Genomic DNA, 27,709 nt, shown 5'->3' with positions numbered 1-27,709 from the left:
GTCAGGGTCTCGGGCCCAGCTTCACTCGGCTCCATGTCCCCTGGCCGGTCCTGAGCAGGGAGGCAGAGTTCCTCAAGATTAAAGTCCCCACCAATAAGGTGAGACCTCCACCCCTTTACAGCCCCCTGTGTGTCCCCACTAATAAGGTGAGACCTCCTCCCTTTACAGCCCCCCTGTGTGTCCCCCACTAATAAGGTGAGACCTCCTCCCTTTACAGCCCCCTGTGTGTGTGTTTAATCCCATGGATGGATCCTCCCCTAACACAAACAGGGGGTTCATCTCAGTAGTGCCTTGCAGCGTTTTCTTTCTTTTTTAAACTCATCCGTTGTTGTTGCTTTGTTTTATAGTAGTTTTAGCAATCTTTAATGTTGCATCAGATTACCCATCAGGCCACAGTAGAGCCACATGAAGACACGGTGGATTATTCTCCTACTTGGATTACTTTAGCTGCTACCTGAAACAGCGTGGTGAACTTTTAAAGGAAAAAGCTGTCGGAATCACACTACAGCAGAGACGTGTCTTTTGCAATGTAACAACTCACATTCGGGAAAATCGACCAAAGGGGACTTATACTACATTACCAAAAGTATGTGGACACCTGCTTGTCGAACATCTCATTCCAAAATCATGGGCATTAATATGGAGTTGGTCCCCCCTTTGCTGCTATAACAGCCTCCACTCTTCTGGGAAGGCTTTCCACTAGATGTTGGAACATTGCTGCGGGGACTTGCTTCCATTCAGCTACAAGAGCATTAGTGAGGTCTGGCACTGATGTTGGGCAATTAGGCCTGGCTCGCAGGCGACGTTCCAAATTCATCCCAAAGCTGTTCGATGTGGTTGAGGTCAGGGCTCTGTGCAGACAAGTCAGGTTCTTCCACACCGATCTCGACAAACCATTTCTGTATGGACCTCGCTTTGTGCACGGGGGCATTGTCTTGCTGAAACAGGAAAAGGCCTTCCCCAAACTGTTGCCACAAAATCGTCTAGAATATTATCATATGCTGTAGCGTTAAGATTTCCCTTCACTGGAACTAAGGAGCCTGAATCATGAAAAACAGCCTCCAGACCATTATTCCTCCTCCACCAAACTTTACAGTTGGTACTACGCATTGGGGCAGGTAGCGTTCTCCTGGCATTCGCCAAACTCTGATTCGTCCGGTCGGACTGCCAGGGGCAGGTAGCGTTCTCCTGGCATTCGCCAAACTCTGATTCGCTCCGCCCGGACTGCCAGGGGCAGGTAGCGTTCTCCTGGCATTCGCCAAACTCTGATTCGTCGCTCGGACTGCCAGGGGCAGGTAGCGTTCTCCTGGCATTCGCCAAACTCTGATTCGTCCGTCGGACTGCCAGGGCAGGTAGTGTTCTCCTGGCATTCGCCAAACTCTGATTCGTCCGTCGGACTGCCAGGGGCAGGTAGCGCTTCTCCTGGCATTCGCCAAACTCTGATTCGTCCGTCGGACTGCCAGGGCAGGTGCTTCTCCTGGCATTCGCCAAACTCTGATTCGTCCGGCCGGACTGCCAGGGGCAGGTAGCGTTCTCCTGGCATTCGCCAAACTCTGATTCGTCGTCCGGACTGCCAGGGGCAGGTAGCGTTCTCCTGGCATTCGCCAAACTCTGATTCGTCCGGACTGCCAGGGGCAGGTAGCGTTTTCCTGGCATTCGCCAAACTCTGATTCGTCCGTCGGACTGCCAGGGGCAGGTAGCGTTCTCCTGGCATTCGCCAAACTCTGATTCGTCCGTCGGACTGCCAGGGGCAGGTAGCGTTCTCCTGGCATTCGCCAAACTCTGATTCGTCTGGTCGACTGCCAGGGGCAGGTAGCGTTCTCCTGGCATTCGCCAAACTCTGATTCGTCCGGCCGGACTGCCAGGGGCAGGTAGCGTTCTCCTGGCATTCGCCAAACTCTGATTCGCTCCGTCGGACTGCCAGGGGCAGGTAGCGTTCTCCTGGCATTCGCCAAACTCTGATTCGTCAGTCGGACTGCCAGGGCAGGTAGCGTTCTCCTGGCATTCGCCAAACTCTGATTCGTCTGGCCGGACCGCCAGGGGCAGGTAGCGTTCTCCTGGCATTCGCCAAACTCTGATTCGTCCGTCGGACTGCCAGGGGCAGGTAGCGTTCTCCTGGCATTCGCCCAAACTCTGATTCGTCCGTCGGACTGCCAGGGGCAGGTAGCGTTCTCCCTGGCATTCGCCAAACTCTGATTCGTCCGGCCGACTGCCAGGGGCAGGTAGCGTTCTCCTGGCATTCGCCAAACTCCGATTGGTCCGTCGGACTGCCAGACGGCTACCTGATGGCACTCTGATTAAGTGCAGAAAATCACCAATCAACATAAACGTTCTACCACAGCGACCATGTTATTTTTGTGAAGCATATTTGATTCTGACATATTAATATGTTCTGCATATAACGTTTGTATGTGAAAACTACTTCTAAGATGCATTCATTCAGTTGTTCTGAACTCACTTCACTGGCACTAAAGAGGGAGGTTCTCGAAGCTGGTGCTGGCACATGAGCAGATCAAACACACTGCTGGAACGGTGTTACGTGTCCTAATCGTTCGAAAGATTTGTCAGAAAACCAGATTTTAATCGACGATGCTTACTTAGATTTTAACCTTACGCTGATTTTAAGATAAGCAGAGTAAGATGTTTATATGACTGTTGGATAAATTACTTTGCCATTGCTTACTGCCTGTCTCTCTCTCTCTCTCTCTCTCTCTCTCTCTCTCTCTCTCCCTCTCTCTCTCTCTCTCTCTCTCTCTGTCTCTGTCTCTGTCTCTGTCTCTGTCTCTCTCTCTCTGTCTCTGTCTCTGTCTCTGTCTCTCTCTCTCTGTCTCTGTCTCTCTCTGTGTGTGTCTGTTGTCTGTGTGTAGAGCTATGGTCTGAAGGAGGAGCATGGGTTCAGTGCCAGCCTCAGTGAGTTCTGGAGGAAGGTGAACCAGCCGTTCCAACCCAACATCCCCCAGCTAGGCCACAGCACCACCAAGCAGCTCTCCCACTGCTTCTCCAGGGAAAAACTACACTTGTAAGATGCACCCACACCACCCCCCCCCCCCCCACACACACACACGTACTCACACACACACTCTGACAACAGTTGGTCTATATTGAGAACCATCTGTGTGGTTGTTGTGAGTTTCCTGAGTTGACACCTATTATTTGTTCTCTACAGATTTAACATCACCTCTAAAGACACGTTCTTTGACAACGCATACGCAGTCGAATAGTAAGTCTCTCATTAAGGATGTTTCTCTGTTTTTATATGAATGTCAAGAATCAATGGGAATATGGTTTCAGGTCTCTGTTTCTCTCTGACACAATATTCTGTGTGACCTATGACCCTCTCAGGTGTACGAGATCCTGAGACGCACCGCCTGCACGCGCACCAGCCAATCCATGGGTGAGTGACCGCTGACCCCTAACCTTAACCCAAACCATGGCCTCAGTACTCTTGCAGTTGGTCTTGGGGCAAGTGTTTCTGTATGGGGCAATCGATCGCACCAGGTGATTCCCAGGATGCACTGCTGGCATCTTATGTGGAATCGCTCGAGCTGCTTGTTGTGGCGACTAAGTGACCCAGGCTTCACAGCTGTAAAGACGTGTGGTGATGCAGACGGCTTGATAGAACAGCTGTAAAGAAGTGTGGTGATGCAGACGGCTTGATAGAACAGCTGTAAAGAAGTGTGGCGATGCAGACGGCTTGATAGAACAGCTGTAAAGAAGTGTGGCGATGCAGACGGCTTGATAGAACAGCTGTAAAGAAGTGTGGTGATGCAGACGGCTTGATAGAACAGCTGTAAAGAAGTGTGGTGATGCAGATGGCTTGATAGAACAGCTGTAAAGAAGTGTGGCGATGCAGACGGCTTGATAGAACAGCTGTAAAGAAGTGTGGTGATGCAGACGGCTTGATAGAACAGCTGTAAAGAAGTGTGGTGATGCAGATGGCTTGATAGAACAGCTGTAAAGAAGTGTGGCGATGCAGACGGCTTGATAGAACAGCTGTAAAGAAGTGTGGTGATGCAGATGGCTTGATAGAACAGCTGTAAAGAAGTGTGGCGATGCAGACGGCTTGATAGAACAGCTGTAAAGAAGTGTGGTGATGCAGACGGCTTGATAGAACAGCTGTAAAGAAGTGTGGTGATGCAGATGGCTTGATAGAACAGCTGTAAAGAAGTGTGGCAATGCAGACGGCTTGATAGAACAGCTGTAAAGAAGTGTGGCGATGCAGACGGCTTGATAGAACAGCTGTAAAGAAGTGTGGTGATGCAGACGGCTTGATAGAACAGCTGTAAAGAAGTGTGGTGATGCAGACGGCTTGATAGAACAGCTGTAAAGAAGTGTGGTGATGCAGACGGCTTGATAGAACAGCTGTAAAGAAGTGTGGTGATGCAGACGGCTTGATAGAACAGCTGTAAAGAAGTGCGGCGATGCAGACGGCTTGATAGAACAGCTGTAAAGAAGTGTGGTGATGCAGACGGCTTGATAGAACAGCTGTAAAGAAGTGTGGTGATGCAGACGGCTTGATAGAACAGCTGTAAAGAAGTGTGGTGATGCAGACGGCTTGATAGAACAGCTGTAAAGAAGTGTGGTGATGCAGACGGCTTGATAGAACAGCTGTAAAGAAGTGCGGCGATGCAGACGGCTTGATAGGAACAGCTGTAAAGAAGTGTGGCGATGCAGACGGCTTGATAGAACAGCTGTAAAGAAGTGTGGTGATGCAGACGGCTTGATAGAACAGCTGTAAAGAAGTGTGGTGATGCAGACGGCTTGATAGAACAGCTGTAAAGAAGTGTGGCGATGCAGACGGCTTGATAGAACAGCTGTAAAGAAGTGCGGCCATGCAGACGGCTTGATAGAACAGCTGTAAAGAAGTGTGGCGATGCAGACGGCTTGATAGAACAGCTGTAAAGAAGTGTGGTGATGCAGACGGCTTGATAGAACAGCTGTAAAGAAGTGTGGTGATGCAGACGGCTTGATAGAACAGCTGTAAAGAAGTGTGGTGATGCAGACGGCTTGATAGAACAGCTGTAAAGAAGTGTGGTGATGCAGACGGCTTGATAGAACAGCTGTAAAGAAGTGTGGGGATGCAGACGGCTTGATAGAACAGCTGTAAAGAAGTGTGGCGATGCAGACGGCTTGATAGAACAGCTGTAAAGAAGTGTGGCGATGCAGACGGCTTGATAGAACAGCTGTAAAGAAGTGTGGTGATGCAGACGGCTTGATAGAACAGCTGTAAAGAAGTGTGGTGATGCAGACGGCTTGATAGAACAGCTGTAAAGAAGTGTGGTGATGCAGACAGCTTTATAGAACAGCTGTAAAGAAGTGTGGCGATGCAGACGGCTTGATAGAACAGCTGTAAAGAAGTGTGGCGATGCAGACGGCTTGATAGAACAGCTGTAAAGAAGTGTGGTGATGCAGACGGCTTGATAGGAACAGCTGTAAAGAAGTGTGGTGATGCAGACGGCTTGATGGAACAGCTGTAAAGAAGTGTGGTGATGCAGACGGCTTGATAGAACAGCTGTAAAGAAGTGTGGTGATGCAGACGGCTTGATAGAACAGCTGTAAAGAAGTGTGGCGATGCAGACGGCTTGATAGAACAGCTGTAAAGAAGTGTGGTGATGCAGACGGCTTGATAGAACAGCTGTAAAGAAGTGTGGCGATGCAGACGGCTTGATAGAACAGCTGTAAAGAAGTGTGGTGATGCAGATGGCTTGATAGAACAGCTGTAAAGAAGTGTGGCGATGCAGACGGCTTGATAGAACAGCTGTAAAGAAGTGTGGCGATGCAGACGGCTTGATAGAACAGCTGTAAAGAAGTGTGGTGATGCAGACGGCTTGATAGAACAGCTGTAAAGAAGTGTGGTGATGCAGACGGCTTGATAGAACAGCTGTAAAGAAGTGTGGTGATGCAGACGGCTTGATAGAACAGCTGTAAAGAAGTGTGGTGATGCAGACGGCTTGATAGAACAGCTGTAAAGAAGTGTGGCGTGCAGACGGCTTGATAGAACAGCTGTAAAGAAGTGTGGTGATGCAGACGGCTTGATAGAACAGCTGTAAAGAAGTGTGGTGATGCAGACGGCTTGATAGAACAGCTGTAAAGAAGTGTGGTGATGCAGACAGCTTTATAGAACAGCTGTAAAGAAGTGTGGCGATGCAGACGGCTTGATAGAACAGCTGTAAAGAAGTGTGGCGATGCAGACGGCTTGATAGAACAGCTGTAAAGAAGTGTGGTGATGCAGACGGCTTGATAGAACAGCTGTAAAGAAGTGTGGTGATGCAGACGGCTTGATGGAACAGCTGTAAAGAAGTGTGGTGATGCAGACGGCTTGATGGAACAGCTGTAAAGAAGTGTGGTGATGCAGACGGCTTGATAGAACAGCTGTAAAGAAGTGTGTGGTGATGCAGACGGCTTGATAGAACAGCTGTAAAGAAGTGTGGCGATGCAGACGGCTTGATAGAACAGCTGTAAAGAAGTGTGGCGATGCAGACGGCTTGATAGAACAGCTGTAAAGAAGTGCGGCGATGCAGACGGCTTGATAGAACAGCTGTAAAGAAGTGTGGCGATGCAGACGGCTTGATAGAACAGCTGTAAAGAAGTGTGGCGATGCAGACGGCTTGATGGAACAGCTGTAAAGAAGTGTGGCGTTGCAGACGGCTTGATAGAACAGCTGTAAAGAAGTGTGGTGATGCAGACGGCTTGATAGAACAGCTGTAAAGAAGTGTGGCGATGCAGACGGCTTGATAGAACAGCTGTAAAGAAGTGTGGTGATGCAGACGGCTTGATAGAACAGCTGTAAAGAATTGTGGTGATGCAGACGGCTTGATAGAACAGCTGTAAAGAAGTGTGGTGATGCAGACGGCTTGATAGAACAGCTGTAAAGAAGTGTGGTGATGCAGACGGCTTGATAGAACAGCTGTAAAGAAGTGTGGTGATGCAGACGGCTTGATAGAACAGCTGTAAAGAAGTGTGGTGATGCAGACGGCTTGATAGAACAGCTGTAAAGAAGTGTGGTGATGCAGACGGCTTGATAGAACAGCTGTAAAGAAGTGTGGTGATGCAGACGGCTTGATAGAACAGCTGTAAAGACGTGTGGTGATGCAGACGGCTTGATAGAACAGCTGTAAAGAAGTGTGGTGATGCAGACGGCTTGATAGAACAGCTGTAAAGAAGTGTGGTGATGCAGACGGCTTGATAGAACAGCTGTAAAGAAGTGTGGCGATGCAGACGGCTTGATAGAACAGCTGTAAAGAAGTGTGGTGATGCAGACGGCTTGATAGAACAGCTGTAAAGTGTGGTGATGCAGACGGCTTGATAGAACAGCTGTAAAGAAGTGTGGTGATGCAGACGGCTTGATAGAACAGCTGTAAAGAAGTGTGGTGATGCAGACGGCTTGATAGAACAGCTGTAAAGAAGTGTGGTGATGCAGACGGCTTGATAGAACAGCTGTAAAGAAGTGTGGTGATGGAGACGGCTTGATAGAACAGCTGTAAAGAAGTGTGGCGATGCAGACGGCTTGATAGAACAGCTGTAAAGAAGTGTGGTGATGCAGACAGCTTGATAGAACAGCTGTAAAGAAGTGTGGTGATGCAGACGATAGACGGTGACTTTGGTGTGGAGGCGGAGATCCCTGTTTTGGAAGACCCTGTGTCTGAGTTTCCCGAAGGAAGCTGATGCTTGCTTGATCCTATTTTGAATTTCGAGGTCGATGCTGCAGTCCTCCGAGAGGATGCTGCCCGGGTGTTTGAAGGACGGGACTATTGGCAGTGATTTGTGTTCAATGGTGAAAACAGGCATGTTGGGTGGAGGGCTGGATCTCCATTGGCAGACCACCTCTGTCTTGGTGGTGTTGATAGACAGTTCCATCCTGCTATAGACCCTCACAGCCGCTACAAGGATGGACTGAAGGTGTTCTGGGCCACAAGAACACAGTCATCAGCATACTGCAGCTCAAGAACCCGCTCCGTCCAAACCTTGGTGGTTGCTTGGAGCCTCCTGATGCTTACTCCAAAGAGCACTGACTCCTGCCCTCCTATGGCCACCCGGGCCATCATCCCATCATGGAACTGGCAAAGGATGTTGACTAATTTGTGACAAATTAGAATGCCCCATAGTAATTCCCTGCTCACAGTGTCGAAGGCCATGGAGAGGTCGACAAAGGCCTTGGAGAGGTCCTGATGTTAGTCCACGGCACGTCACCTGGAGTTGCCGTGAATATCATGTCGACCGTACTACTGTTCTTTCTGACTCTGGCAGCAGTTCCTCTGTGACGTTGTTCACCAGCCTGTGTAGCATCACCTTAGCCAGGACCTTGCCGGCAACAGCCAGAAGGGATTTCCCCCCGGCTGTTGCCGCAGATGGACTTGTCACCCTTGTTCTGTTGGGGGACGATCTCCCGGTCCCAAACCCACCACTGTTGGGGGACGATCTCCGGTCCCAAACCCACCACTGTTGGGGGACGATCTCCCCGGTCCCAAACCCACCACTGTTGGGGGACGATCTCCCGGTCCCAAACCCACCACTGTTGGGGGACGATCTCCCGGTCCCAAACCCACCACTGTTGGGGGACGATCTCCCGGTCCCAAACCCACCACTGTTGGGGGACGATCTCCCGGTCCCAAACCCACCACTGTTGGGGGACGATCTCCCGGTCCCACACCTCAGTGATGTACTGGTGGAGTGTTCTGGTGCAGAAGGAACCTCCCTTCTTAAGTAGCTCTGCCAGGATGCTGTCAGCGCCAGGAGGAACCTCCCTTCTTAAGTAGCTCTGCCAGGATGCTGTCAGCGCCAGGAGGAACCTCCCTACTTAAGTAGCTCTGCCGGGATGCTGTCAGCGCCAGGAGTAGCCTCCCTTCTTAAGTAGCTCTGCCAGGATGCTGTCAGCGCCAGAAGGAACCTCCCTTCTTAAGTAGCTCTGCCGTGATGCTGTCAGCGCCAGAAGGAACCTCCCTTCTTAAGTAGCTCTGCCTGGATGCTGTCAGCACCAGGAGTCTTGTTGTTCTTGAGGGAGCGGATAGCTGATAACACCTCTTGGAAGGTTGGCGAATGGTTGAGGTCTTGAATGGGTGGACGAAGGCTCAGTCTGGGTAAAAGGCTGTTCTTAATTGCCAGTCCCACCCTGACCCTAACCCCTTTTCCAGAAGAAGGTGTAGCCTTCTCCCTCCTCTTTCCAGAACCATCATTCAGGAACCTGGTCTCACTCAGGGCACGCCGCCAGACTCTAGTCCGGTTTCCGGGTCATGGCTTGACCGAGGTCAGAAGTGGATACCTGCGCAAAGGAAGTTATTTAAAGTGCCGCTGAGGGTGTGCAATCCCCAACAACACTACTTCACTGTAGGAAGATGAGAGTCCACTGGTAAGGGGGCAAACCCAGGACGACCAGTATCTTCCACAGCTGCAGGAGGCTGCCGGATCCCCAGTCTGTCGGTGTCCACCTACCGCCCCGCCAGCACGCTGCTTTTCTCTCAGGGTGTGCTCCTCTAGCCTTTGTCGTACCAGACTAACCCACAAGGCAGCGGGGCAGTGGTTGATGGCTGCCAGGACGTGTCTACACAGAGGTGGGCCTGTACAGACGCATCTCTGGGGCACACTGCCATAATTGCCAGAGACTTTAGGGTGTCTATGACTGGGTTTCCTTCCAATTGGCGACAGATTTTCATGCAAATATTCAATTCTGCATAAAAACAATATGCGCATTTTAATAATAATTTAACATTTTCCCATCAGTTGTGTTTCCAACAAACTGACTTGTTGCGCACATAAAAATAACTTTTGTGGTTAAATTCCTAGTTAGCTTATTGTCCAGAGCTTATTGCCGATCTGGACAAACGATCCACCAACCACTATTGTCACTATGAATGGTGGATAGAGGGCAGGATAGACAGTTAGACTGGTAGACTATATTATCACTATGAATGGTGGATAGAGGGCAGGGTAGACAGTTAGACTGGTAGACTATATTATCACTATGAATGGTGGATAGAGGGCAGGATAGACTGGTAGACTACAGTGCCTTGCTAAAGAGTATTCATCCCCCTTGGTGTTTTTCCTATTTTGTTGCATTACAATCTGTAATTTAAATGTATTTTTATTTGAATGTCATGTAATGGACATGCATAAAATAGTCCAAATTGGTGAAGTGAAACGAAAAAAATAACTTATTAAAAAAAAAATCTTAAAAAAAAATAACGGAAAAATGGTGCGTGCATATGTATTCACCCCCTTTGCTATGAAGCCCCTAAATAAGATCTGGTGCAACTGATTACTTTCAGAAGTCACATAATTAGTTAAATAAAGTCCACCTGTGTGCAATCTAAGTGTCACATGATCTCAGTATATACACACCTGTTCTGAAAGGCCCCAGAGTCTGTAACACCACTAAGCAAGGGGCACCACCAAGCAAGCGGCACCATGAAGACCAAGGAGCTCTCCAAACAGGTCAGGGACAAAGTTGTGGAGAAGTACAGAACAGGGTTGGGTTATAAAAAAATATCAGAAACTTTGAACATCCCATGGAGCACCATTTAAAATCCATTATTAAAACATGGAAAGAATATGGCACCACAACAAACCTGAAATAGGAAAAATGCCAAGGGGGGTGAATACTTTCGCAAGCCACTGTCACTACGAATGGTGGATACTACCCTCCCCTGTTCCCAATAAATAACACGCTACCCTCCCCTGTTCCCAATAAATAACACACTACCCTCCCCTGTTCCCAATAAATAACACACTACCCTCCCCTGTTCCCAATAAATAACACACTACCCTCCCCTGTTCCCAATAAATAACCACACTACCCTCCCCTGTTCCCAATAAATAACACACTACCCTCCCCTGTTCCCAATAAATAACACACTACCCTCCCCCTGTTCCCAATAAATAACACACTACCCTCCCCTGTTCCCAATAAATAACCACACTACCCTCCCCTGTTCCCAATAAATACCCACACTACCCTCCCCTGTTCCCAATAAATAGCACACTACCCTCCCCTGTTCCCAATAAATAACACACTACCCTCCCCTGTTCCCAATAAATAACACACTACCCTCCCCTGTTCCCAATAAATAACACACTACCCTCCCCCTGTTCCCAATAAATAACACACTACCCTCCCCTGTTCCCAATAAATAACACACTACCCTCCCCTGTTCCCAATAAATAACCACACTACCCTCCCCTGTTCCCAATAAATAACACACTACCCTCCCCTGTTCCCAATAAATAACACACTACCCTCCCCTGTTCCCAATAAATACACACTACCCTCCCCTGTTCCCAATAAATAACACACTACCCTCCCCTGTTCCCAATAAATAACACACTACCCTCCCCTGTTCCCAATAAATAACCACACTACCCTCCCCTGTTCCCAATAAATAACACACTACCCTCCCCTGTTCCCAATAAATAACACACTACCCTCCCCTGTTCCCAATAAATAACACACTACCCTCCCCCTGTTCCCAATAAATAACACACTACCCTCCCTGTTCCCAATAAATAACACACTACCCTCCCCTGTTCCCAATAAATAACCACACTACCCTCCCCTGTTCCCAATAAATAACCACACTACCCTCCCCTGTTCCCAATAAATAACACATTACCCTCCCCCTGTTCCCAATAAATAACACACTACCCTCCCCTGTTCCCAATAAATAACACACTACCCTCCCCTGTTCCCAATAAATAACACACTACCCTCCCCTGTTCCCAATAAATAACCACACTACCCTCCCCTGTTCCCAATAAATACCCACACTACCCTCCCCTGTTCCCAATAAATAGCACACTACCCTCCCCTGTTCCCAATAAATAGCACACTACCCTCCCCTGTTCCCAATAAATAGCACACTACCCTCCCCTGTTCCCAAAAATAACACACTACCCTCCCCTGTTCCCAATAAATAACACACTACCCTCCCCTGTTCCCAATAAATAACACACTACCCTCCCCTGTTCCCAATAAATAACCACACTACCCTCCCCTGTTCCCAATAAATAACACACTACCCTCCCCTGTTCCCAATAAATAACACACTACCCTCCCCTGTTCCCAATAAATAACACACTACCCTCCCCTGTTCCCAATAAATAACACACTACCCTCCCCTGTTCCCAATAAATAACCACACTACCCTCCCCTGTTCCCAATAAATAACACACTACCCTCCCCTGTTCCCAATAAATAACACACTACCCTCCCCTGTTCCCAATAAATAACACACTACCCTCCCTGTTCCCAATAAATAACCACACTACCCTCCCCTGTTCCCAATAAATAACACACTACCCTCCCCTGTTCCCAATAAATAACACACTACCCTCCCCTGTTCCCAATAAATAACACACTACCCTCCCCTGTTCCCAATAAATAACACACTACCCTCCCCTGTTCCCAATAAATAACACACTACCCTCCCCTGTTCCCAATAAATAACCACACTACCCTCCCCTGTTCCCAATAAATAACACACTACCCTCCCCTGTTCCCAATAAATAACACACTACCCTCCCCTGTTCCCAATAAATAACACACTACCCTCCCCTGTTCCCAATAAATAACACACTACCCTCCCCTGTTCCCAATAAATAACACACTACCCTCCCCTGTTCCCAATAAATAACCACACTACCCTCCCCTGTTCCCAATAAATAACACACTACCCTCCCCTGTTCCCAATAAATAACACATTACCCTCCCCTGTTCCCAATAAATAACACACTACCCTCCCCTGTTCCCAATAAATAACACACTACCCTCCCCTGTTCCCAATAAATAACACACTACCCTCCCCTGTTCCCAATAAATAACCACACTACCCTCCCCTGTTCCCAATAAATACCCACACTACCCTCCCCTGTTCCCAATAAATAGCACACTACCCTCCCCTGTTCCCAATAAATAGCACACTACCCTCCCCTGTTCCCAATAAATAGCACACTACCCTCCCCCTGTTCCCAATAAATAACACACTACCCTCCCCTGTTCCCAATAAATAACACACTACCCTCCCCTGTTCCCAATAAATAACACACTACTTTCCCCTGTTCCCAATAAATAACCACACTACCCTCCCCTGTTCCCAATAAATAACACACTACCCTCCCCTGTTCCCAATAAATAACACACTACCCTCCCTGTTCCCAATAAATAACCACACTACCCTCCCCTGTTCCCAATAAATAACACACTACCCTCCCCCTGTTCCCAATAAATAACACACTACCCTCCCCTGTTCCCAATAAATAACACACTACCCTCCCCTGTTCCCAATAAATAACCACACTACCCTCCCCTGTTCCCAATAAATAACACACTACCCTCCCCTGTTCCCAATAAATAACACACTACCCTCCCCTGTTCCCAATAAATAACACACTACCCTCCCCCTGTTCCCAATAAATAACACACTACCCTCCCCTGTTCCCAATAAATAACCACACTACCCTCCCCTGTTCCCAATAAATACCCACACTACCCTCCCCTGTTCCCAATAAATAACCACACTACCCTCCCCTGTTCCCAATAAATAACACACTACCCTCCCCTGTTCCCAATAAATAACACACTACCCTCCCCTGTTCCCAATAAATAACCACACTACCCTCCCCTGTTCCCAATAAATAACCACACTACCCTCCCCTGTTCCCAATAAATAACCACACTACCCTCCCCTGTTCCCAATAAATAGCACACTACCCTCCCCTGTTCCCAATAAATAACCACACTACCCTCCCCTGTCCCCAAAGCAACAAAAAAAGTTTGACAACCCTCCCCTTTTTTGGACCCCCACCATAGTTCCAACTGTCCCTAACAACATGAGTTTGAGATCTTTTTCTACATGTAAAACTAGATGGATTGCTCCTCTCCTGCCCTCTCCTCTCCTGCCATTTCCTCTCCTGCCCTCTCCTCTCCTGCCATTTCCTCTCCTGCCCTCTCCTCTCCTGCCCTCTCCTCTCCTGCCATTTCCTCTCCTGCCCTCTCCTCTCCTGCCCTCTCCTCTCCTCTCCTGCCCTCTCCTCTCCTCTCCTGCCCTCTCCTCTCCTATCTTGCCCGCTGCTATCATAAGGTGAATGCACCAATTTGTAAGTCGCTCTGGATAAGAGCGTCTGCTAAATGACAAATGTAAAAATGTAAATGTAATCCTCTCCTCTCCTCCTCCTCTCTTGCCCTCTCCTCTCCTGCCCTCTCCTCTCTTGCCCTCTCCTCTCCTCCTCCTCTCTTGCCCTCTCCCCTCCTCTCCTGCCCTCTCCTCTCCTGCCCTCTCCTCTCCTCTCCTGCCCTCTCCTCTCTTGCCCTGCCCTCTCCTCTCCTGCCCTCTCCTCTCCTCCTCCTCTCTTGCCCTCTCCTCTCTTGCCCTCTCCTCTCCTCTCCTCTCCTCTCCTCCTCCTCTCTTGCCCCCTCCTCTCCTCTCCTCTCCTCTCCTCTCCTCTCCTCTCCTGCCCTCTCCTCTCCTCTCCTCTCTTGCCCCCTCCTCTCCTCTGAATGGGAAAGCTGATACAGATCACTGAAGCATCTCTCACTAATATTAGATGAGTTTGTTGATACATTGAGTAACCGACACCTCTCTCTCTGTCTCTTTCAGGCATCACCACATTAATAGCTAAAGGTGTCTATGATTCTGCCTTCCCTCTCCATGATGTAAGTGACAGTTCCTGTCCTTCCAGCTGCACATACAATATTTGTGATAATGTTACTGTTAACCTCGTGATAATGTTACTGTTAACCTCGTGATAATGTTGCTGTTAACCTCGTGATAATGTTGCTGTTAACCTCGTGATAATGTTGATAACGCTGCTGTAATGCACTGTGAGCTTCCTCATTGTGTTGTGATTGGTCTGTCTGATGGGTGTGTGTCTGACTCCTCCCCCCTCTCTGCAGGGGGACTATACGGCCGTGGACCACTCAGAGAGGAACGACAGACAGGTAACTTCTGCTCTACTGTACTTCACTGAACTCTACTATGTCCTACTGAGCTGTACTCTACTATGTCCTACTGAGCTGTACTCTACTATGTCCTACTGAGCTGTACTCTACTATGTCCTACTGAGCTGGACTCTACTATGTCCTACTGAGCTGTACTCTACTATGTCCTACTGAACTGTACTCTACTATGTCCTACTGAGCTGTACTCTACTATGTCCTACTGAACTCTACTATGTCCTACTGAACTGTACTCTACTATGTCCTACTGAACTGTACTCTACTATGTCCTACTGAACTGTACTCTACTATGTCCTACTGAACTGTACTCTACTATGTCCTACTGAGCTGTACTCTACTATGTCCTACTGAGCTGTACTCTACTATGTCCTACTGAACTGTACTCTACTATGTCCTACTGAGCTGTACTCTACTATGTCCTACTGAGCTGTACTCTACTATGTCCTACTGAGCTGTACTCTACTATGTCCTACTGAGCTGTACTCTACTATGTCCTACTGAGCTGTACTCTACTATGTCCTACTGAGCTGTACTCTACTATGTCCTACTGAGCTGTACTCTACTATGTCCTACTGAGCTGTACTCTACTACAGTGGTTCTGTGTCAGTGTAATGCGGTGGATCGAAGTCAGGCGCAGGACACAGAACTCTATGAAAACCTACTTTACTGAATAAGTAAAGAAACCAATACAAAATACCTCCACACAGGGAGGAACTAACCCGCTCACCAAACGACACACGAAACGAAAAACAAACACGCACAAAACACAATGGGAGCCACCGGGTTAAATAGGGAAGGAGTGATCACATGATGGGAAACAGGTGGGAGACAATCAGACAACAGGTAGAACATAGAAACATAGAACATAGATCGGCAGCAGCTAGTATTCCGTGACGACGAACGCCGAAGCCTGCCCGAGCAAGGAGGAGGGGAGCCTCGGCAGAATCCGTGACAGGTTCCCAAAATGTGGATCGGGACCCACTTGTGGGTCACGGCAGGGGACCAGGTGGGTCGCAGGATTTAGCTTTAAAACAGCAACATTTTCTCTCCGCTGACAAGATATTTTGTACTTATTCTGTGATCTGTGTATGTTTTTTCACGCTCAACCGTTATGGTGGGTCACGACTCACGACACCTCAATTGGTGGGTCGCGACTCACGACACCAATTGGTGGGTCGCGACTCAAGACACCTTAATTGGTGGGTCATGAAGCAAAAACGTTTGGGAACCCCTGATGGACTCTACTGGACTCTACTGGACTCTACTGTACACTACTGTATTCTACGGTGTCCTAATGGACTCTACTGGACTCTACTGGACTCTACTGGACTCTACGGTGTCCTACTGGACTCTACTGTATTCTACGGTGTCCTACTGGACTCTACTGGACTCTACTGGAATCTACTGGACTCTACTGTATTCTACGGTTTCCTACTGGACTCTACTGTATTCTACGGTGTCCTACTGGACTCTACTGAACTCTACTGTATTCTACGGTGTCCTACTGGACTCTACTGTATTCTACTGTGTCCTACTGGACTCTACTGGACTCTACTGTATTCTACGGTGTCCTACTGGACTCTACTGGACTCTACTGGACTCTACTGTATTCTACTGGACTCTACTGGACTCTACTGTATTCTACTGTATTCTACTGTACACTACTGGACTCTACTGTATTCTACTTCACACTACTGTATTCTACTGTATTCTGCTGGACTCTACTGGACTCTACTGTATTCTACTGGACTCTACTGGACTCTACTGGACTCTACTGGACTCTACTGGACTCTACTGGACTCTACTGTATATTACTGGACTCTACTGGACTCTACTGTATTCTACAGGACTCTACTGGACTCTACTGTATTCTACTGGACTCTACTGGACTCTACTGTATTTTACTGGACTCTACTGGACTCTACTGGACTCTACTGGACTCTACTGTATTCTACTGTATTCTACTGTGCTCTACTGTATTCTACTGGACTCTACTGTGTCCTACTGTTCTGAACTCTACTCTGATGTCTGTTCTGAACTCTACTCTGATGTCTGTTCTGAACTCTACTCTGATGTCTGTTCTGAACTCTACTCTGATGTCTGTTCTGAACTCTACTCTGATGTCTGTTCTGTACTCTACTCTGATGTCTGTTCTGAACTCTACTCTGATGTCTGTTCTGAACTCTACTCTGATGTCTGTTCTGAACTCTACTCTGATGTCTGTTCTGAACTCTACTCTGATGTCTGTTCTGAACTCTACTCTGATGTCTGTTCTGTTTAAGCTGCTCCATGATGAGTGGGCCAGATATGGAGCCTTCTACAAATTCCAACCTGTGGACCTCATCAGGTACCTACTTTATTACTATATTACATTATCATCAGGTACCAACATTACTACCTTGTTATTTTAGTACATTGTCATCAGGTACCAACATTATTACATTATTATCACATTACATTATCATCAGGTACAAACGTTACTGCATAATTATCATTGCACTACATTATCATCAGGTACCAACATTATTACATTATTATTGCATTACATTATAATCAGGTGCCAACATTGCTACATTATTATGACATTACATTATCATCAGGTGCCAACATGACCACATAACTACACTGAACAAAAATATAAATGCAACATTCAACAATTTCAAAGATTTTACTGAGTTACAGTTCATATAAGGAAATGAGTCAATTGAAATAAATTAATTAGGCCCTAATCTATGGATTTCACATGACTGGGAATACAGATATGCATCTGTTGGTCACAGATTCCTAAAAAAAAAAGATAATTTGGGGGCGTGGTTTAGACAACCAGTCAGTATCTGGTGTGACCACCATTTGCCTCATGCAGCGTGACACATCTCCTTCGCATAGAGTTGATCAGGCTGTTGACTGTGGCCTGTGGAATGTTGTCCCACTCCTCTTCAATGGCTGTGCCAAGTTGCTGGATATTGGCGGGAACTGGAACACGCTGTCGTACACGTCGATCCAGAGCATCCCAAACATGCTCAATGGGTGACATGTCTGGTGAGTATGCAGGCCATGGAAGAACTGGGACATTTTCAGCTTCCAGGAATTGTGTCCAGATCCTTGCGACATGGAGCCGTGCATTATCACGCTGAAACATGAGGTGCTGGTGGCGGATGAATGGCACGACAATGGGCCTCATGACCTCGTCACGGTATCTCTGTGCATTCAAATTGCCATTGTGCAATTGTTTGCTGTCCGTATCTCATGCCTGCCCATACCATAACCCCGCCGCCGCCATGGGCCACTCTGTTCACAACTTTGACATCAGCAAACCGCTCACCCACACGACGCCATACACGCTGTCTGCCATCTGCTCGGTACAGTTGAAATCGGGATACATCCGTGAAGAGCACACTTCTCCTACGTGCCAGTGGCCGTCAAAGGTGAGCATTTGCCCACTGAAGTCGGTTACGACGCCAAACTGCAGTCAGGTAAAGACCCTGGTGAGGACGACGAGCACGCAGATGAGCTTCCCTGAGACGGTTTCTGACAGTTTGTGCAGAAATTCTTCGGTTGTGCAAACCCACAGTTTCATCAGCTGTCCAGGTGGTCGGTCTCAGACGACTCCGCAGGTGTAGAAGCCGGATGTGGAGGTCCTGGGCTGGCGTGGTTACACGTGGTCTGCGGTTTTGAGGCCGGTTGGACGTACTGCCAAATTCTCTAAAATGACATATAGGCTTGTGATGGAGAAATTAACATTAAATTCTATGGCAACAGCTCTGTTGGACATTTCTGTAGTCCGCATGCCAATTACACACTCCTTAAAAACTTGAGACATCTGTGGCATTGTGTTGTGTGACAAAACTGCACATTTTAGAGTGGCCTTTTATTGTCCCCAGCACAAGGTGCACCTGTGTAATGATAATGCTGTTTAATCAGCTTCTTGATAGGCCACACCTGTCAGGTAGATGGATTATCTTGGCAAAGGAGAAATGATCACTAACAGGGATGTAAACAAATTTGTCCACAAAACTGTAGAGAAATAAGCTTTTGGTGGGTATGGAACATTTCTGGGATCTTTTATTTCAGCTCATGAAACATGGGACCAACACTTTACATGTTGCGTTTATATTTTCTGTTCAGTATACATTACATTATCATTGGGTACCACAATTACTACATTATCACCAGGTTACATTATCATCAGGTACACACATTACTACATTATTACGCCATACATTACCGGGTGCCACCATTACTGCATTATTATTAGTTAACTGCATTATTACTACATTACATTATCATCAGGTACCAATATTACCAATATTACTATATTACATTATTAGGTACCACGGTTACAACATTATTACCACGTTGCATTATCATCAGGTACTGACATTACCACATTGCATTGTCATTATATACCAACACTACTACATCATTACTACATTACGTTACCATCAGGTATCAACATTACTACATGATTATAACATTACATTATCATCAGGTATCAACATTGCATTATTACTACATTACATTATCAGGTGCCAACAGTACTACATTATTACTACATAGCATTATCATTAGATACCAGCATTACTACATTATTACTACATTACATATCATAATTTACAGGAGCAATTAGGGTTAAGTACCTTACTCATGGGTACATCGGCCGATTGTTCACCTAGTCGGCTCAGGGATTCGAACTAGCGACCTTTCGGTTACTGGCCCAACGCTCTTAATCGCTAGGCTACCTGCCGCCCTATCATTAGTTACCAACATTAGTACATTATTACTACATTATCATCGATCATTATTACCCAGTGAACCCAAACCCTAATACCAGTACATTACAATGTTGTATTATAATAATGATCACACATCTGTCTGCTGATGACCTCTGCCTTACAGGAAGTACTTTGGGGAGAAGATCGGTCTGTACTTTGCCTGGCTGGGCGTCTACACTCAGCTGCTCATACCAGCCTCTCTGGTTGGGATTATCGTCTTCTGCTATGGCTGTTACACTGTAGACATGAACGTACCCAGGTACACACACACACACACACACACTCTCACACACACACACTCTCACGCACACACACACACACACACACTCTCACGCACACACACACACACACACACACACACACACACACACACACACACACACACACACACACATCTCACGCGCACACACTCTCACACACACACACACAGACACACTCTCATACACACACACACACACCCAGACCAGGTCCATGCCAGGTACCCACTCTAGTCGTGTATGTGTGTGGGAGGAACATTGTCAGACTGGAAAGAACACCTGAACAGGAGAGCCCCTGGGGCCTCATTTAGGAACGTTGTGTTCGCACAACATATGCCCTCAAAACATGCATGCGCCAGTTTTCAGGCATAAGTTAAATGTTGACTTATTCAGAACAGCTAAATATAATAAGATGATATAATTTGCCATTAGTGAGAAGAGAGAATCTATTTTATCTTTGCGTTCTAAAATAATTAGAGGCATATTTCCTATTATTTATTTCAGTTCCGTGTTCGTTGCAGAATAAATTCCTCACCTTTTCTGACTGTGATGGTTTCCTAGGTTACTCTCGCAATAGGCCCTACAACAAGGTAGGATAGTCTACCGTTCATCCCATCTCTCATTTAAATGGACCCACTTCACCGTAGTAAAAAGAGAAGCTGTTTCTGGAATTTTACTCCATTTGATCTGATCTGACAATTTTCCAGATTGACGGCACACCCTGTTTCCGGTTTCCGGTTGATTACAACAGCCACGCAAATACGACAACAGGTTGTTAGCGAGTTCATTTAGCGATATTGACACAGATGCTATCGTTAGAAAAACAAGGCCGTTGACGGCCGCTATGGGTTCTAAAGGGTTTTAACGGTAGAACAGACGGTTCACCTTTTCCATCGACGTTTGTAGGCGACGTCTGAATACTGTAATGTAACATTTCTCAAGTAGACAATATTTCATGTAGAAATATAGTATATATACAGTACCAGTCAAGTTTGGACACAGCTACTCATTCTAGGGTTTTTCTTTATTTTTACTATTTTCTACATGGTAGAATAACAGTGAAGACATCAAAACTATGAAATAACACATATGGAATCATGTAGTAACCAAAAAAGTGTTAAACAAATCAAAATATATTTTATATTTGAGATTCTTTAAATAGCCACCCTTTGCCTTGATGACAGCTTGGCATTCTCTCAACCAGCTTCACCTGGAATGTTTTTCAGTGTTGAAGGAGTTCCCACATATGCTGAGCACTTGTTGGCTGCTTTTCCTTCACTCAGTTGGTTTCAAGTCGGGGAATTGTGGAGGCCAGGTCCTCTGATGCAGCACTCCATCAATCTCCTTCTTGGTAAAATAGCCCTTACACAGCCTGGAGGTGTGTTGGGTCATTGTCCTGTTGAAAAACAAATGATAGTCCCACTAAGCCCAAACCAGATGGGATGGCGTATCGCTGCAGAATGCTGTGGTAGCCATGCTGGTTAAGTGTGCCTTCAATTCTAAGTAAATCACAGACCGTGTCACCAGCAAAGCACCCCTACACCATAACACCTCCTCCTCCATGCTTTACGGTGGGAACTACACATGCGGAGATCATCCGTTCACCCACACCGCGTCTCAGAAAGACACGTCGGTTGGAGCCAAAAATCTCCAATTTGGACTCCAGACCAAAGGACAGATTTCCACTGGTCTAATGTCCATTGCTCGTGTTTCTTGGCCCAAGCAGGTCTCTTATTCTTATTGGTGTCCTTTAGTAGTGGTTTATTTGCAGCAATTCGACCATGAAGGCCTGATTCACACAGTCCCCTCTGACAGTTGATGTTGAAATGTGTCTGTGACTTGAACTCTGAAGCATTTATTTGGGCTGCAATTTCTGAGGCTGGTAACTCTAATGAACTTATCCTCTGCAGCAGAGGTAAATCTGGGTCTTCCATTCCTATGGCGGTCCTCATGAGAGCCAGTTTCATCATAGAGCTTGATGGTTTTTGCGACTGCACTTGAAGAAACTTTCAAAGTTCTTGAAATGTTCCGTATTGACTGACCTTCATGTCTTAAAGTAATGATGGACTGTCGTTTCTCTCTGCTTATTTGAGCTGTTCTTGCCATAATATGGACTTGGTATTTTACCAAATAGGGCTATCTACCTTGCCACAACACAACTGATTGGCTCAAATGCATTAAGAAGGAAAGACATTCCACACATTAACTTTTAAGAAGGCACACATGTTAATTGAAATGCATTCCAGGTGACTACCTCATGAAGCTGGTTGAGATAATGCCAAGAGTGCGCAAAGCTGTCATCAAGGCAAAGGGTGGCTATTTGAAGGGTCTCAAATATAAAATATATTTTGATTTGTTTAACACTTTGTTGGTTACTACATGATTCCATATGTGTTATTTCATAGTTCTGATGTCTTCACTATTATTCTACAATGGAAACAATAGTAAAAATAAAGGAAAAACTCTTGAATGAGTAGGTGTCCAAACTTTAAACTGGTACTGTATATCATAACCATTGCTGAATCAATTCTACACCTTTTCTGGTGCTGATGAGTTCATATTCGGAAGTAGCCATAGAACAAATGAACATTACATTTTACATTTACATTTTAGTCATTTAGCAGACGCTCTTATCCAGAGCGACTTACATATTATTTTTTTTTATACTGGCCCCCTGTGGGAATTGAACCCACAACCCTGGCGTTGCAAACGCCATGCTCTATCAACTGAGCTACATCCCTGCCGGCCATTCCCTCCCCTACCCTGGACGACGCTGGGCCAATTGTGCGCCGCCCATGAGTCTCCCGGTCGCGGCCGGCTGCGACAGAGCCTGGATTCGAACCAGGATCTCTAGTGGCACAGTTAGCACTGCGATGCAGTGCCTTAGACCACTGCGCCACTCAGGAGACATACACATGTCATTTAATTTGGCCTATTAAATTGGTTATTAGGCCTATAATTTCAAGTAATTTCATCTGACCGGGAGCGTGGTTTATAACACAACAAAACTGAATAGGTGAAGAGACAGTTGATCTTTTGTATTGACGTGTAGAATACCACTGGATGTAGGTCTGCTGTAGTTGTCTTTTCTTTGTGAATAGACAATGTTTCAGAATTCGCAGATATTTAGGTTCGGGAAAAAGTGAATGCAAAGCATTATTGCATTCAAATGATCTGTTTACAGGTACACAACAATTTACAATTGTTTTTGTCTTTCAGAAACGGTCAGAATGTCACTGCAAAATAAAACATTCTGCCAACGCCTCCAAAGGCATTTGATCAAGTTCGCTATTGCTATTTCCTTTAGAGACTGTCTTGAACTATTTCCAAAACTTCCAAAGTATACAGCAAATAAGGGCGTTATTGTTACCATAAAAGGTGACTGATGGGGGTTTTTCAGGCTGAATTATGTCTGTTCACGCGTGCGCAGTTTGAAGACAGGTCTGGTTTTATACCAGGAAACATGGGTATGTACGGTGTGCGCCAAGTTTAGAAGTATCAGTATGTTTGTGAATGAACAGTCTTTTCAGAAATGGTTCACGCAGATAATTAGTGTTAAACTTACGCAACGGTTATAAATGAGTCCCCAGGTGTCTCTCTAGAACAGTGGTATTCCAGGTCGGGGTCGGGACCCCTAGTGGGGTCACGGGGGAATTGCAGTGGGGTCACCACATAAAGAAATTACCTATTTTTTTTTGTTGTTGAGAAAGATGCTTAGAAAAATGTGACTGTGTGTGTGCAGCCTGGAGATGTGTGATAAGCAGCAGGACTTCACCATGTGCCCCCTGTGTGTCTGTGTGTGTGCAGCCTGGAGATGTGTGATAAGCAGCGGAACTTCACCATGTGCCCTCTATGTGATGGAGTGTGTGACTACTGGCACCTGTCCACTGCCTGTAGCACCGCCCGGGCATCCCACCTGTTCGACAACCCTGCCACCATATTCTTCGCCATCTTCATGTCTCTCTGGGGTATGTATTAACATTCTATTACCCCTTACTACCTCTTAATACCCCCATCTCCATGTCTCTCTGGGGTATGTATTAACATTCTATTACCCCTTACTACCTCTTAATACCCCCATCTCCATGTCTCTCTGGGGTATGTATTAACATTCTATTACCCCTTACTACCTCTTAATACCCCCATCTCCATGTCTCTCTGGGGTATGTATTAACATTCTATTACCCCTTACTACCTCTTAATACCCCCATCTCCATGTCTCTCTGGGGTATGTATTAACATTCTATTACCCCTTACTACCTCTTAATACCCCCATCTCCATGTCCCTCTGGGGTATGTATTAACATTCTATTACCCCTTAATACCCCCATCTCCATGTCCCTCTGGGGTATGTATTAACATTCTATTACCTCTTAATACCCCCATCTCCATGTCCCTCTGGGGTATGTATTAACATTCTATTACCTCTTAATACCCCCATCTCCATGTCCCTCTGGGGTATGTATTAACATTCTATTACCCCTTAATACCCCCATCTCCATGTCCCTCTGGGGTATGTATTAACATTCTATTACCCCTTACTACCTCTTAATACCCCCATCTCCATGTCTCTCTGGGGTATGTATTAACATTCTATTACCCCTTACTACCTCTTAATACCCCCATCTCCATGTCCCTCTGGGGTATGTATTAACATTCTATTACCTCTTACTACCCCCATCTTCATGTCCCTCTGGGGTATGTATTAACATTCTATTACCCCTTACTACCTCTTAATACCCCCATCTCCATGTCCCTCTGGGGTATGTATTAACATTCTATTACCCCTTACTACCTCTTAATAACCCCATCTCCATGTCCCTCTGGGGTATGTATTAACATTCTATTACCCCTTAATACCCCCATCGCCATGTCCCTCTGGGGTATGTATTAACATTCTATTACCCCTTAATACCCCCATCTCCATGTCCCTCTGGGGTATGTATTAACATTCTATTACCTCTTAATACCCCCATCTCCATGTCTCTCTGGGGTATGTATTAACATTCTATTACCTCTTAATACCCCCATCTCCATGTCCCTCTGGGGTATGTATTAACATTCTATTACCCCTTACTACCTCTTAATACCCCCATCTCCATGTCCCTCTGGGGTATGTATTAACATTCTATTACCTCTTACTACCTCTTAATACCCCCATCTCCATGTCCCTCTGGGGTATGTATTAACATTCTATTACCTCTTAATACCCCCATCTCCATGTCCCTCTGGGGTATGCATTAACATTCTATTACCCCTTAATACCCCCATCTCCATGTCCCTCTGGGGTATGTATTAACATTCTATTACCCCTTACTACCTCTTAATACCCCCATCTCCATGTCCCTCTGGGGTATGTATTAACATTCTATTACCTCTTACTACCTCTTAATACCCCCATCTCCATGTCTCTCTGGGGTATGTATTAACATTCTATTACCCCTTAATACCCCCATCTCTATGTCCCTCTGGGGTATGTATTAACATTCTATTACCTCTTAATACCCCCATCTCCATGTCCCTCTGGGGTATGCATTAACATTCTATTACCCCTTAATACCCCCATCTCCATGTCCCTCTGGGGTATGTATTAACATTCTATTACCTCTTAATACCCCCATCTCCATGTCTCTCTGGGGTATGTATTAACATTCTATTACCCCTTACTACCTCTTAATACCCCCATCTCCATGTCTCTCTGGGGTATGTATTAACATTCTATTACCCCTTAATACCCCCATCTCCATGTCCCTCTGGGGTATGTATTAACATTCTATTACCTCTTAATACCCCCATCTCCATGTCCCTCTGGGGTATGCATTAACATTCTATTACCCCTTAATACCCCCATCTCCATGTCCCTCTGGGGTATGTATTAACATTCTATTACCTCTTAATACCCCCCATCTCCATGTCCCTCTGGGTATGTATTAACATTCTATTACCCTTACTACCTCTTAATACCCCCATCTCCATGTCCTCTGGGTATGTATTAACATTCTATTACCTCTTAATACCCCCATCTCCATGTCCCTCTGGGGTATGTATTAACATTCTATTACCTCTTAATACCCCCATCTCCATGTCCCTCTGGGGTATGTATTAACATTCTATTACCCCTTACTACCTCTTAATACCCCCATCTCCATGTCCCTCTGGGGTATGTATTAACATTCTATTACCTCTTAATAGCCCCATCTCCATGTCCCTCTGGGGTATGCATTAACATTCTATTACCCCTTACTACCTCTTAATACCCCCATCTCCATGTCCCTCTGGGGTATGTATTAACATTCTATTACCCCTTACTACCTCTTAATACCCCATCTCCATGTCCCTCTGGGGTATGTATTAACATTCTATTACCTCTTAATACCCCCATCTCCATGTCCCTCTGGGGTATGTATTAACATTCTATTACCCCTTACTACCTCTTAATACCCCCATCTCCATGTCCCTCTGGGGTATGTATTAACATTCTATTGCCCCTTAATACCCCCATCTCCATGTCCCTCTGGGGTATGTATTAACATTCTATTACCTCTTAATACCCCCATCTCCATGTCCCTCTGGGGTATGCATTAACATTCTATTACCTCTTAATACCCCCATCTCCATGTCCCTCTGGGGTATGTATTAACATTCTATTACCTCTTACTACCTCTTAATACCCCCATCTCCATGTCCCTCTGGGGTATGTATTAACATTCTATTACCCCTTACTACCTCTTAATACCACCATCTCTATGTCCCTCTGGGGTATGTATTAACATTCTATTACCTCTTAATACCCCCATCTCCATGTCCCTCTGGGGTATGCATTAACATTCTATTACCCCTTACTACCTCTTAATACCCCCATCTCCATGTCCCTCTGGGGTATGTATTAACATTCTATTACCTCTTAATACCCCCATCTCCATGTCCCTCTGGGGTATGTATTAACATTCTATTACCTCTTAATACCCCCATCTCCATGTCCCTCTGGGGTATGTATTAACATTCTATTACCCCTTACTACCTCTTAATACCCCCATCTCCATGTCCCTCTGGGGTATGTATTAACATTCTATTACCTCTTAATACCCCCATCTCCATGTCCCTCTGGGGTATGCATTAACATTCTATTACCCCTTACTACCTCTTAATACCCCCATCTCCATGTCCCTCTGGGGTATGTATTAACATTCTATTACCCCTTACTACCTCTTAATACCACCATCTCTATGTCCCTCTGGGGTATGTATTAACATTCTATTACCTCTTAATACCCCCATCTCCATGTCCCTCTGGGGTATGTATTAACATTCTATTACCCCTTACTACCTCTTAATACCCCCATCTCCATGTCCCTCTGGGGTATGTATTAACATTCTATTGCCCCTTAATACCCCCATCTCCATGTCCCTCTGGGGTATGTATTAACATTCTATTACCTCTTAATACCCCCATCTCCATGTCCCTCTGGGGTATGCATTAACATTCTATTACCTCTCTTAATACCCCCATCTCCATGTCCCTCTGGGGTATGTATTAACATTCTATTACCCCTTACTACCTCTTAATACCCCCATCTCCATGTCCCTCTGGGGTATGTATTAACATTCTATTACCTCTTAATACCCCCATCTCCATGTCCCTCTGGGGTATGCATTAACATTCTATTACCCTTACTACCTCTTAATACCCCATCTCCATGTCCCTCTGGGGTATGTATTAACATTCTATTACCTCTT

At 46.1% G+C, this 27,709-nt stretch overlaps 1 pseudogene; it reads left to right on the top strand.

Moving 5' to 3' along the window:
• On the top strand, positions 1–23,941 carry LOC121563795 (annotated as a pseudogene).
• The last annotated feature ends 3,768 nt before the right edge of the window (positions 23,942–27,709 follow it).

Source organism: Coregonus clupeaformis, unplaced genomic scaffold (assembly GCF_020615455.1).
Source record: "Coregonus clupeaformis isolate EN_2021a unplaced genomic scaffold, ASM2061545v1 scaf2988, whole genome shotgun sequence".
Lineage (NCBI taxonomy): Eukaryota > Metazoa > Chordata > Actinopteri > Salmoniformes > Salmonidae > Coregonus > Coregonus clupeaformis.
Note: the sequence above shows the minus strand (reverse complement) of the source record. Positions and strands in the feature narration are given on the sequence as shown.